The sequence below is a fragment of the Rhopalosiphum maidis genome, chromosome 2 (genome assembly GCF_003676215.2).
Source record: "Rhopalosiphum maidis isolate BTI-1 chromosome 2, ASM367621v3, whole genome shotgun sequence".
Taxonomy (NCBI): Eukaryota; Metazoa; Arthropoda; class Insecta; order Hemiptera; family Aphididae; genus Rhopalosiphum; species Rhopalosiphum maidis.
The window spans coordinates 19,723,198-19,737,222 of record NC_040878.1 but is presented as its reverse complement, the minus strand read 5'-3'; positions in this window follow the sequence as shown (position 1 = coordinate 19,737,222).

Below are 14,025 nucleotides of genomic sequence, written 5' to 3'. Positions count from 1 at the left end.
ACTGATAACAATATCAATAGATTTCAACAGGTATTGGCAATAGTTAAGTTTTTTATTTTTATAAATGTATATTGTGTAATATACTAATATATATTAGAAAAAAAAAATAGTATTATGATTAATCAAATTGCTCTGTTTACGTCAAACGATGTTATAAATAATTATTGTATAGGTAGATGTAGCCATTAAGTACAGAACTTTACGATATGTCCAATCACTCCAATCTGTGGGATAATAACAGAAAACTTTTTCATTTTTAAATAAAGTGTTTTATTGATATTTAAACGCTTTGATTATATAGTTGTAGTATAACATAAAAGTTAACAATTCTTAGTCCCAAATTAATGAAGTTTGACCCGTTAAAACAATACATATTACTATAGTATAATTGATATATTTTATTAAATCATATTTTTCACATGAGTTACTCTGTAGAGTATGTACCTACTACTCATATATTACTCTGTAATATATGTTATAACCGTTGGGCATTGACCTAATGGCAAATACCGTTTATCATTTAATCATTTCCATAACTCGTACCGACATCATGATTATAGTACTTGCATTATACTAATTAGGTACCTACGTCAAGTGGAATAAAAACGAAAATTCTTTATAAAATGTTTTTATTGTTGGTTTTATAATATCACTTATTAGGTGAGTATGCACTTTTGACTTTTCGTTTTAATCAGTGCCTACGCTGATAAAATTTAAAACAAACGATAAAATTGTAGTACCAACTAAGCTAGTTGTTACCTATGATGGTCCATGCTTAATACTAAAATACCTACTACATATAAATTATGATAGGTAAATATTTTATTTGCTGTTATATGTGATACGTGAATTTCGGAATAAACTATTTAAAAAGTAGCTAGTAGATGTACCTATAAGATAGATAGATTATAAATTGTAAATAGGTAAGTATAATCTTATAGGTACATATTTTCTATTTAAAATAATTGTATAAGATAGTATAAAACAATTCAATTACCTTATTACCTATAATTAAATATTTAATTAAATTAAAAAAAAAAAAAATGTTTTTAAAATAATACATCTGTTATTAAGCAAAGGCTTATATTATTCAGCAAAAAATATTTACATATAAAATTATATTATTATATACTATTATTATCTGAAAAAAATATCAGTGGGAATAAAAATACAATATACCTAATTACCTATGTCCAATTAGTATCCTACGTTATTTTAACTTGATAATTATTTTTTCTAACAATAGAAAAAATTCTAATCAAAATTAAAAATACCTCTTAATTTCATCTAAAATGTGTGTGTATTAAATAATAAATATCGAAAAAAATTATTCTTTATGTGTAGGAAGTATATAGGTTCTTACCAGAGTAGCTTCTTGTATAATTACAATTTAAAATATTATGACTAATGGACAGTATATTTAGGTATATATACCCATCGTTTCTATGGTATATTGGTAATCCATTACCACAACTGCATCTCGGACGGACGTGGAACTGAAAAATCTTTGACGTAGGTACTAGGTATACCTATACAACTAAAACACTTGAAAAAACTATTAAAATAGGTACATTTCATATTATATTGAATATTGATATATTATTATAATTTTAATTATTTTATTGATTAATAATAGATAGGTACTTGAGTTGGGTACCTGCATGATTGCATCGCATATTCGTTGTATTCTAAAGCATCTGAAGTACAATTACGTGACGACTAGAAAAAAAAATGTCTCTCGACACAATTTGCGAGATTTTTCAAACGAGATCCCACGTATACATATAATTATGTATAGCTAGTAGTTACACATACTAACCATGTAGGTACCAAGGTACCTACATATATAAAATATATTAATGGTTACTATTTTTACTATTTATAAACTCGTGACACGGCAAAATTTGTTAAAGTATAAAGGTACCTCCTGCAATCTCCATATCCAAATTTTATATAGTGTTTGAAAAACTAATCAAGCACAGAAATGCTTAATGCGAAAGTTTGCGTCACGAAGTTATAATTGATGATCGAGAATGCCATCTACACATGTTTTCATTATTGATTATCTGCCAAACTCATAACTCAAAATTTGGTTAATCCTATTATTATATAGATATCTTACCTACGTATGCGGTATTACTTGAGAATTGCGAAGAACTGACAATGAGATCGAATAGGAAGAGACTGTACTACTGCAGCATATTATATTTATTACTATTTATTAAAAACTATAATGACGTATCCGATATAAATATAAATTATTATTGTCGGTTTAATATTTAATATTTATATTGAACTAGCTGGCCTACCAAAACGTTGTTTCAAGAGCAGTTCAGACGTTCAGAGTATTGTTGTCATCAGTATTTTACCTATATTCTAAATTTTAGCAAATATACCTATGCTCTCGAATGGTCACGAGTTCATTCAAACATTTCATCAATAAAAGCATTTTTCAATTTTTCCCAAATTTTCAATTTTTAGAAGAACTTTTCTAATTTTTTTTGTCCGTAAAAGCCTTATTTGAACGATGACAAATATTTTTTTTTTTAAAACAAGACCAATTGGTCCATCCACTCCATCCGTTTTATTTTTTATATATATTTAATTTGTTGACTTAAAAGTGATCATAGGTATATTATTTATACATATCCAAGGTTTAAATTTATCTTTTTTTCTAAAAAAATACTACCTATTGAGCAAGATAAAAACCTAAACAGATACTTACCTATACATTACACAAAATTTTTTTAAACATCTAAAAATCTTGTACATATAGATAGTGTACTCAGTAGTGGATTCAATAGAGGCTGAGGCGCCCCCCTCCCTTGACAATTATATTATATTTTGTAAGGTCTAACATAAAATTCTTATTATTATGTTTATAAAATTATATAATATTAAAAATGTTGCCCCCCACAAAAAAAAGTCCTAAATTCATCACTGAGTGTGCTATATAGACATATTACTCTGTTTAACATAATATTTTTGTAAACATCAAACCAATGTAATATTGAATATTGATTATCTAGGAGCGAAGACCCTAAGCCTCCATAGAATCAGCATACACTAATACAAGTTTTGTTGTCACTTATAATATTTAATAAACGATGTGTAATGTATAAACACATAAAAACTACCACAGGACTGTCGAGTGTGTAGACACTTGAATTGTTCTCGGTGTGGCGCTGATCACTTAATTTAGTTATCTATGACAGATGAAAGATGTCATAATAGATTTTGTAGGAGAGAGGAGTAGAGGACCAACCGTGGAATACTGGTACCGGGCTATGAATCTATTAATTGTATCTATAAAGATAAATAAATACGACGAACAAAATAATAAAGAATTTATAAATTTGTACATACATAATATAATATATATAATAATAAATAATTATTATATAACCCTTGCAAGTTGCAGTTTCTGTTATTTAAATTAAAGGATATGTTAGGTACCTCCATGTACGATGTCCTAGTATTTTTTAAATACTTCGATCCACTGAACTATTAACACTACGAACAGTACGAACTAATATGATTTGAATATTTGATCAGATATAATTATTAATTTGATCGCCGTACCTGTTTATAGTTAATTTTAAACTAAAATTATATAGTCTATTAACTATACCTAGAGATAAATGTATAATATGTTCTAATATCTAATAGGCATCTATGACTTTTATATGTTTAGCTGTATAGGGTTCCTGTAATAAGGCACCGATTACCGGTGCAATAACCAATTGTCCATTTTTTATTAATTTTCAGCTACCAATCTGCTATAAAACTTTTTAATAGTAGTTGATAAATTAACCAAAAATTGTTAAATGAACATCACTTTCTAACCCCCGTTTAAATATATTTTATTGCTTATACAGTATCAATGTTATCTCAATGATTCCTAAAATTGTTTTGAATTCCTCTTCTAGACCTATTGTTATTAATATATTAAAGCTTTTTGAATTTGCTGGATTCTTAATTTGATTTTAATGTAATTACGTTTTCAGTTAAATTTTTCTTTTTCTTTTTATATGTATCGTTACTATTCGTTAGTAACTAATGTTTTATTTTTTATTTATAAATATAATTATAGTTGTAATTGTTGAGCTGTATTAATTTAGATTATGTTGGAAACTATTAAAAAAAAAAAAATAAAAATAAAAACTCAATACTTGATATTTATTTATCATTTTTTTGTAAGAATAATATATGTACGTAAATTAAAACAATTTAAAAAAGGTAGGAAAATTGGTAAGTACCGTGTTCTTCTGTACATTAAGTGTCAATGTTAAATAGATTACTGTAATGGGAGTGTTAAATTTTAATTCAACAATATATCATTATATTATACGAAAAACGATTTTGAACTAAGACTGTTTGTCAGCCTATATCACAAAGTATATTTCATGACTTTTTTTTTTTAATATACGTACACTCGTTTATTTTAGTTTTAATATTACAGTACCTATTTTTAAGATTGAAATTAATTTTTTCGAAAATGTCACATTTATTTTATTATTAGTAATGATGAGTTATTATATTAATATTTATCTATACCAATTTATGTAACTCAACATTTAGTAACATATTTTTGTAAATACCGACATACCGTAAAATAGAAAAAATAGACTCGTAGTATAAATAGATAATATCTTAAAATATTATTGCTATCAGAAACCATCTTCATTTTTGAAAATCGAAGCATGTTTATTTCCCTAAAAGGTGATGGCTGAAAATAAAAAATAAAAATGTAAAATCATTACATTCATTACTCCGTTCAGCAGTAGTTTTTATTAAATACTTAAATACCTTGTAGTTGTAGACAGGTACCTACTAATATTTATTAGAACCTACACTAGTATACTACCTACCGTCTACTTCTACCTATGTAATGAATAATGATACATTGATATGTGATATATACTGTGATACGTATAGCGATATCACCATACATAGGTAGATATAAGTAGATACCTTCTTATAATAACTGGTTAACTGGCTGTCTGGCTATAACAATTAGTAACACGGAATATAATAATTAGTTAGTACATTAATATGATGTAATTGAAATATACAAGCATATTAAATTATATACCTACGATCTATGATAGATCATTTATCTACTACCTGTCTACCTACACATAATGATATAATATTATTGAGTATAAAATATAATCATAAGCAGGTAAACAACATTACCTTACCTACGAGCAATCTATATAACATATTGTAGGTTATAGGTACTTATCTATATAAGTATAACGTAGGTACTAGGTAACGTAAGTAAACAATTATTTATTATTATTATATATTGGCGTATCGACTTATATATATTCATGTATTATGTTTTATGTATATTGTATAATATCGGACTAGTTTTTTTTACATTCTGTTGTAAATGTTGTAATAGTTATAGTAATATTCATATCGCACCTGTAAAAACTATACAGAAAACGGGAATATATACTATAGTTAATTATTATATTATTATATATAATATATACCTAATACCTACCTGCGTTATGACTATAATATAAATATATACCTTTATTGAATTATAACTTATAAGTTTATAGTTAAGTAATTATAGGACTAAGTTTATAGTGTTTACCTACTTTCATAGATATTCAATAGTATTATAAATACTATTTATAATCAATGGATTTACTAACCTACGCTACTATCTACATCCGCAAGGCTGTACTCAAACAAAATTTTTAGGGGGTGAGCAGGGAATACAAATCTTAGTAAGTGGTGCATAAAATAATGATAAATTAATTTTTATGTTTGTATAATGTGAGAAAATTTCGGATGGGGGGGGTTAACCCCTAGATACGGCTTGTACGTATAATGTAAAGTATATAGTTGTCTAATAATTTTGTTTTCTCAATTATAAGCTTATTTCTCAACATATATATTGATTATAGTCATGTTCGAGTAAACTTAACTTGAATAGAGTGTAGCAAATAATATTTTATAATATTATATAGTATAGATATTAGTAGTATTATTTTCCTGATTTTTGATTTATATATTTTGGTCCAAGTAGGTAGGGGGGGTGATCGAAGTAATCACCCCTCAGTTCCCGTCTCAAGCTTAAGTTTTTAACGTAATTACTTCATAGTTCATTATTCGTATTTCGTAAGACATCATAGATATCATGTTTGCCCTTTCAAAATCACTCCCTCCCACGTTATCTTGGCGTAGATCCGCCCCTGCGAGTAGATTTTAACCGCCATCAAAATGACGCCAGTTTCACACTTCACTATGGTTTTTTAGACGTCGATTGAACGAAAAAAAATATTTCATCCCTATACCGATGTCGTTTTATATAGATGCTTTGCTGCAATGCTGCAGATTAACATCTCTACAATACAGAATTACAATAACCCGCCTTACCCACAAAATCCATCACAATGATATAAACCCAAAATTATATATACATAGTAAGTAGATGAGTATGATTAGCCACTAGTTAGGCACAATATAAGTACACGAGTGTGGACCGTATTATAGTATATACATATTATATTATATAGTATTATAGTGAATAACTATATAGGTATATACATTTTATTTGTGGTTCCTGTCGTCTTCAATTGTGACAAAAACTGACAAACCATGTATATATATATACACAAGGATTGTACCATTATAATAATATTATACATTATGTGAATACAACAATATAAATGACTATACGACCCATCAAGTCCCTAGTGATCTTCATCGACAATAATAAGACGTGTACCGACGGTACTTTTAAGACTATAAAGGTTATACCCGAGGCGGGTGGCAAAAAATAATAATGCCTACGGGAACCCATTATATTATATAATATATATTATTGACTGTTGTTGCTGTATACCACGAATCTATAGGACAAAAAGGCGCCGTACATAAATTATACCTGAACATAAAGGTTCACATTCTACCTCTTTATCTGCAGTCTATTCACCATCATATTATCTTTCAGTCCGTATTTTTTGAATCGTTTGTGTCTTTGTGATATGAATTATAACACTCATTGTATTATATCATCCTACAATATAATACATTTATCTGTTCCGTGTATGGACTGCGAAGACGACAATAATACAAACTTAATACTGCAGGCGTCACCATAATGCGTCCCGGCGACGCCATTTCACCATACAAAATTATGTATATACATATATATATATATTAAATAGCAGTATAATGCCTGTATGCACTTTAAATTTTTATGTTACCGGAACAAAATGAAAACACGCAGAAACAACGAAAAACCAAAATTTACTTTCAGAAACCAAAACGAACATTTTATCATTTTTATTTTTTTATTTTTAATGATCAATGATCATATATAAACTCGGCAGCTATGGTAGTTACAATTTAAATTAGATTGAAGTATTTACAGTTTTACAATAGTATAACATTATAAAGAAATTGGTTTAATCACCTCGAGTATCGCTATTGCTTGGCCGTATATATGGATCATGTGCTTGGTAACCTCAATAATACCCTTGTTTCTAAGTATTATTGAGATTCCCACTTGGTCTTGTGTCTTAGAGGCATCTGTGTAGACTCCTCGGTATCACGTTTCATTTTAAATTGGAATGCAACAATGAGTAAATTTCCATCTGGCATCTTTTGTCCATTTTGAATGTATTCATTGGTAAAGCTATAATATCATTCTTTAATTTATAAAGAACTGTGAGGAATGTGCAGTAGTGTTGACTTTTTTTGTGAAGCGAAATCTAAGATTTTTGTCCCAACCACCCATCCAATTTATATGATAAATCCATTTGAGAAGTGAAGCTTAATTAATAATTAGATAGTTAATTATTATAATTTATAGTGTAGGTTAATACTTTAACAACTCGTAATATGAAATTGTATGAATAATTGCTAATTATTTAATATAATTTCTAAATTAAATATATATTTCATGTTAATGTAAATACTTAACGTTCAACTAAAAGTATATAAATATATTTAACAATGTTGAAATTTTATAGAAAACCCGATTTCGGACTTAAGCGGTAACATAATACATTAATATGTATATTATATTAAAATAATTGGCAATAGCCAAAAGGTGTACACAAATAAATAAATATAAATAATATAAATCTTTCGCAGGACGTAAATTTAGTTGGGTTACTTTTAACTATAAATATTGTTAATCGTAATTAAATTGTAAATCAAGTGATTAAGGTATAGGTACGTAATACATTTAAAAACATCACAAAAGTACACAACACATGTTTAATATAGACATTATGCATTTTTTATGTATACATACGATTTGTATTACTCGTTTAAATGTTCAAAGGATAAAGAGACCGTTTTGCCTTATTTGTAAAATATATAATATTTATACAGAACGTTCGACAGCCGACCTACATATATACACACACACAACACACATTGCACATGTATTATGTACACTGTATAGCTAATATTACCTGTATAAAACTGTAAAAAGTACTACATAAAAAGTATATACAGAGTATTTATATAGCATGATCACCACCCTTTTTTTTTTAAAATGCATTTATTGAAATTCTAATGTTTGAAATTTTCATGTATATTTTAAAATATTTACGTTTTTTGTAGGCATTCAGGAGTTTCCTGTAGTGATGGTGATACAGACTTTTCTTTTACAAATACAAACTTCAATAGTAGATTTTTAGAGCACATTGATATAGGTTTCTAAATTAAAATGTAATGAATAGTTTCTGAGTTAATATTGTTGAATACAAATAAAACGGTTTATTTTATATTAAATCTAGTACCTACGTTCCATATCTATACTTACTCTCAGCGCAATTTTTACAGATTATAAAATATTAATATAAATACTTCTATTAGTAATAATTACAACCATTTTAATATCATTAAGAAGCCTTTATATACTTTTAAACTCATTATAGTGAAAAGTGAACTAATATTATGAGTTTAAATTTATATAAATCGAAACTTTAAAGGAAATCACCTCGTAAATAATTTACGGTTAGAAATGGTGGTTCTATTTCACTTGAAAAACCAAAGTCTGTATCGCCATTAGACACTCCTAAAAAATGTATAAGTAATTGAAAATTTGGTAATTTTAGCAGGTAAACTTAAAAATGATCAAAAAATAGGGATTTAAATAAATGCATAATTGATGTAATAATTAGAGGTTAGTATGATTGCTGAAACACACTGTATAAACAGCTATATACATATAAATAAATAACCTATAGGTTACCTACCTATTATAATACATAATTCATTGCTAGAAAAAAATAGGTAGCAATACCTATAATATATATATATGTATGTGTGTGTGTGTGTGTTAATATGTACAACATTGCACCATATACGCGCAGTATTATATAAATATTTATTTCATATTTTCGAGGCACGTCAAACGTGCATATATTATGTATAGCCGTTTAGGTATACATAATGTATAATATATATGCATTCATGACAGCGGAAAAACGATCATTGTCGTGCTATTACGATTTCGCAACTTTTGATACAAGTATAATTATTTATAATATCTACTTTTTTCACATACTGGGGCCGTGAATATTAGCTACATATTCAATGTAGTTGTCTATATTTTGTATGTGTATGTACAATTTTAACTACACAGTAGATTTTATTGATAGTTTTTTCTATCCAATAGATATCTAACCCTCCAATTTAATAAAGCTATTTATATTTTTTTAAATGTATAATAATTGATTTTAGTTTAAAGTTATTAAAATAATATATAAGTCGAGTATAGTAGTGTAAGTACAATTTAATGTGCTTCAGTGTTTATAAATTAAAAATAATACACACACACACACACACACAGATACATATATATATATATATATTATTTATTTATAAGGAGGGAGTGAGGGACCAACGTATATGTATACAGGAACCTGAATTTGAAGTGTTCATGATAATAAGAATATTCTATTTAACTAGAACGGAATTAAAAATGATTACTTATTGTATCTACGAGTTCTACGACACCTAGTTTAATAATCAAATTTTTAACCGATTAGTTTTTTGAAAGTTTGAGAGTTTTCTATTATATAATTTAATTGTTTATTGGTTTAATATGTAGATCAATAAAAAACTTCTGGTGTTTCTTTAATGTCTTTTTTGTTTCAAAAAATGTTAAGTCAGTCATATTTTACGTATAATTTTAAAGTTCCAACATCCATAGTTCTTTAAAATTACTTCCAAGATTTCTCATAACTTTTTTGATTACAGAATTAAAATAAATATTAGCTTAGCTATAATTATAATTTTTATGAACGTTTAAAGCTCACAAATATTGATGATATTGAATATCTAAACTTATATAAATACCTACAATAAATCTATGGTTGATTTTAATTTGTTAATTGTTTGATTTTTTAATAAATAAGAAGTCACTATTATCATTTTTTATCGATTAAACTTGAATTCAAATAATATAAAGACATTAGTTTGTTGACACGTTTAAAATACAACAATCAATAAAAATTCGAATTAATATTCAATTATCTATATCTTATTAGGAATCAAATAAAAAGTTATTTGAGAGAATTAAAAAATTACAAGTGTGGGAATACGTTGTATGTTAAACGGCCAGGAGTACTGATGGACTTCGGTACGACTCTGGTTGATGGCTCCGTATACATAACTGCAGTACTGTAAATTAGCATATTATTTGAAAAAAACTACTATGTTCTGACTATCTGACTCTATTATAGCATGAGTAAATACTAAATAATATTATATTAATTTAATAATATTCACCTACATATTTTATCGTACAGTGTACAGAGCTGGATGTACTTTGGCTCCAACATTATATGCGGGTACCTATATTCCACGTCGACCTCGTTCGTAGTAAGTTGATACCGTGCCAAAGTGTCGTTTTTAATCGGGCGCTTCGTTGGCATTATATATTATATTATTATTATGTTTTACACCCCGCACGGCATGCAAGTGTTTTTCAGTGTATATACTGTATAATACAGTCAGTGGCGCACCTAGTATTTACAGCAACCGTCGAAGACATGATTTATATTGCCTTTCCACCGGATCGGTAAAAATAAAATTTCGGCCAACGCCAGCAGTGAATCATACGATTTATACACATGATGTACCTATGTATATAGTAATTGTATATTATGTGTATTTTGTATGTTCCATTGCCGTGCACGGACACTTTTCGCAGGGGATGCCAATATTTTTTTTAAGGAATTTTTAGGTATTAAAAATGTTAATTTTTAGAAGTATCTCCCACTACACACTTTGCAAATCGATAGTATCCTATTTTTAAATAAATATCAGCGCCATGACAGTGTCCCAGTGGCCAGTTCTTTTCCAATTATACCGTTTCACAAATATATGCAGGATATAAAAATAATATCGTATACGTGTGCTGATCGGTTCTCGCTGATTTCCAATATGACTATTGTTATAGAACGTAACCTATGAAAATTCAAAAAGAAAAACAATTGGTAAATTATTACAACTTAAACATTTTAGCTGAGTTGATTATTAATAATGTAATTATTCATTATAATTTAATTTATAATGTTTAATTTTGAATTGCTGCATTAACCTACACGAATTGATTTTTTACAAATATTTATAAAATGTAAAGTTCGTTGTATACATACAGAGATATTGCATAAGAAGTTACTAATTACTATAGTTAGAACTTTGTATGTTTATCACAATAATATATTAATATACCAACTAAATCTGAAAGACTCGTCGGCCGCCGCCGCCATATATTTACTACTATATAATAATGATTATTGTTTTCGCTGTTTTACCGTACGCAACGTAACAACAAAAAGCTCTAATCCTCGAAATGTTTACACTTATATATTATAATGTTATTAATTAAATACAAGCGTGCGCTATACGTTTATGGCCACAATACATAAATATTATTGTTGAACAAAGTGTACAAACACGATAGAACCTTATTATTAAGTATTAAGTACATTGTATGCATAATGTTATATAATATTGCAATACAAGTATATAAATCGGAGATGAATAATATTCAGGCAGTCGGAACACCGCCATCATATAATAGGTATATTATTTATAATCTTCACATTTACCAGGAAAATATAAACATTTATTCATATAGGTATTTACTTAAAAAAAATATAAATAATTTGTTATTATTTACAAAATTAAAACTACGATATGTCATGCATAAGCACCTAATCAAATAACGGATAGATACATCATATCAGAACATTACGTTATGTGTAGCCGTGCGAAGTAGGTACTTCAGTACTTGTACACCAATATTATTTAAAAATCATAATTAGTTGGCATAAAATGAATAAAGGTTAGGTTAATAAGTAAATATTGTTAACCAACCACGCGTAGGTAGGCAGTATTTTAGAGAAATAAGTTTTTTAAAGGGAATTATCGGTATTATAGTATACCATAAATATAAAAATCGTAAAACTTGGGTAAATATTTTCTATGAAGGAATAAACAATTTCGAAAGATATAACTTCTTAACCCTTTCCCCGGTCTGCAATGGTCATAATTCATAACTGGTAAAGAATATTATAATCATATGTGTCAAGCTGCAGTATTATGTATACTTATTTTAAATTAAATCTATATTTATTTGTTATATACATACCTACCAACCTATAACCTATTGATAATAAGTACTATTAGTACTAAGAATGGTTTATTATGTTCAATAGAAAATAAAAAAAAAAAACTGCAGTTTAACTAATAACTGAATCCATTCCACTAAAATGCAAAAAAATCCATACGTAATGTACACATTAACCCCAGTGTTGAAAGGAAGGGATTAATAAAGTAATCCAAACAATGTTAAGTTGAATTTATAAGAAGGGTTTTAATACATTGAATAATAAATCATATAATAATATAAAATGCACTCAAACGTGTATATCGGCAACTGGTCGCATATCACGACTGCCATAAGAAACTATATTATAATAATACTATGGCTAATATTTGTAACTGCCGCATGCATACAATATTGAAAATAATAAGTCAGCTCTGCATTTTCGCTTTCCTTATAAATGTATAACCATATAGCTAATCTACAGTATGACAATACTATTTATTAGTTATTGTATTCAATCTACGGGGTGATAGCTAAATTATAATTTAACATTTCAACACACAGAATTATCGTTTGACTGGGGATGAGTGGCTTATATGTTTATGTCTTACAACAGACATATTTTAGACGTATCTAATTTATGAATATATTTCCAAAATATTGTATTTCCTCACGGTTAAGTATAGGCGGGGTAATACGGTTGCGGTATAGCTTATAGATTTGAGAAAACACATAAAAGCGAGAGGTAAAAGTGTTGTACTTAAAATCGATGCGTGACACATTGCAGCATAACGACGTGGCACATATAAAACCAATCAACAACGACTACAATTTTGATTCACTCGGTCTTGTAAATCTATAAGTAAATGTATGTCATATATATATATAGGTTATTTACCATATACATATATGGTGCAGAATAGTCTAAAAGTGAATAATACGCGTATTATAATAACATTGCAGGTAACACAATTTATAAATTTAGGTTAGATATTGACATTTTACATGTCATGAGTGAAATTCTGCAGTTCCACGTTGTAGACATTTTCTCACAATATATCAATAAGCGTAAAATAGAGAAGAAAAATTTAAACGTAAAAATGTAAAATATATAATGATCAATATTTTAATAACCTCATCAATGTTTTATTTTTCTCTTTCTATACATATATATACAAGATGGCCCGTAAGGATTTACTCATTGCGATATCTCCTGAAATGATGGAGATATCATAATTATGTCTTCTTTAAAAACTCACAGTGACAAAGACTACAAACATTTAATATTTTAATTAAATTTAATGTTTTAGTAGAAAATAAAATTTTTTTTTATTTATTTTCAAAAAATTTAAGATAAAGCTATATTGTAGTTTATTTTTCTAAATTTTATTTTTATTAGCATCGTGATTTTCAATATCTTT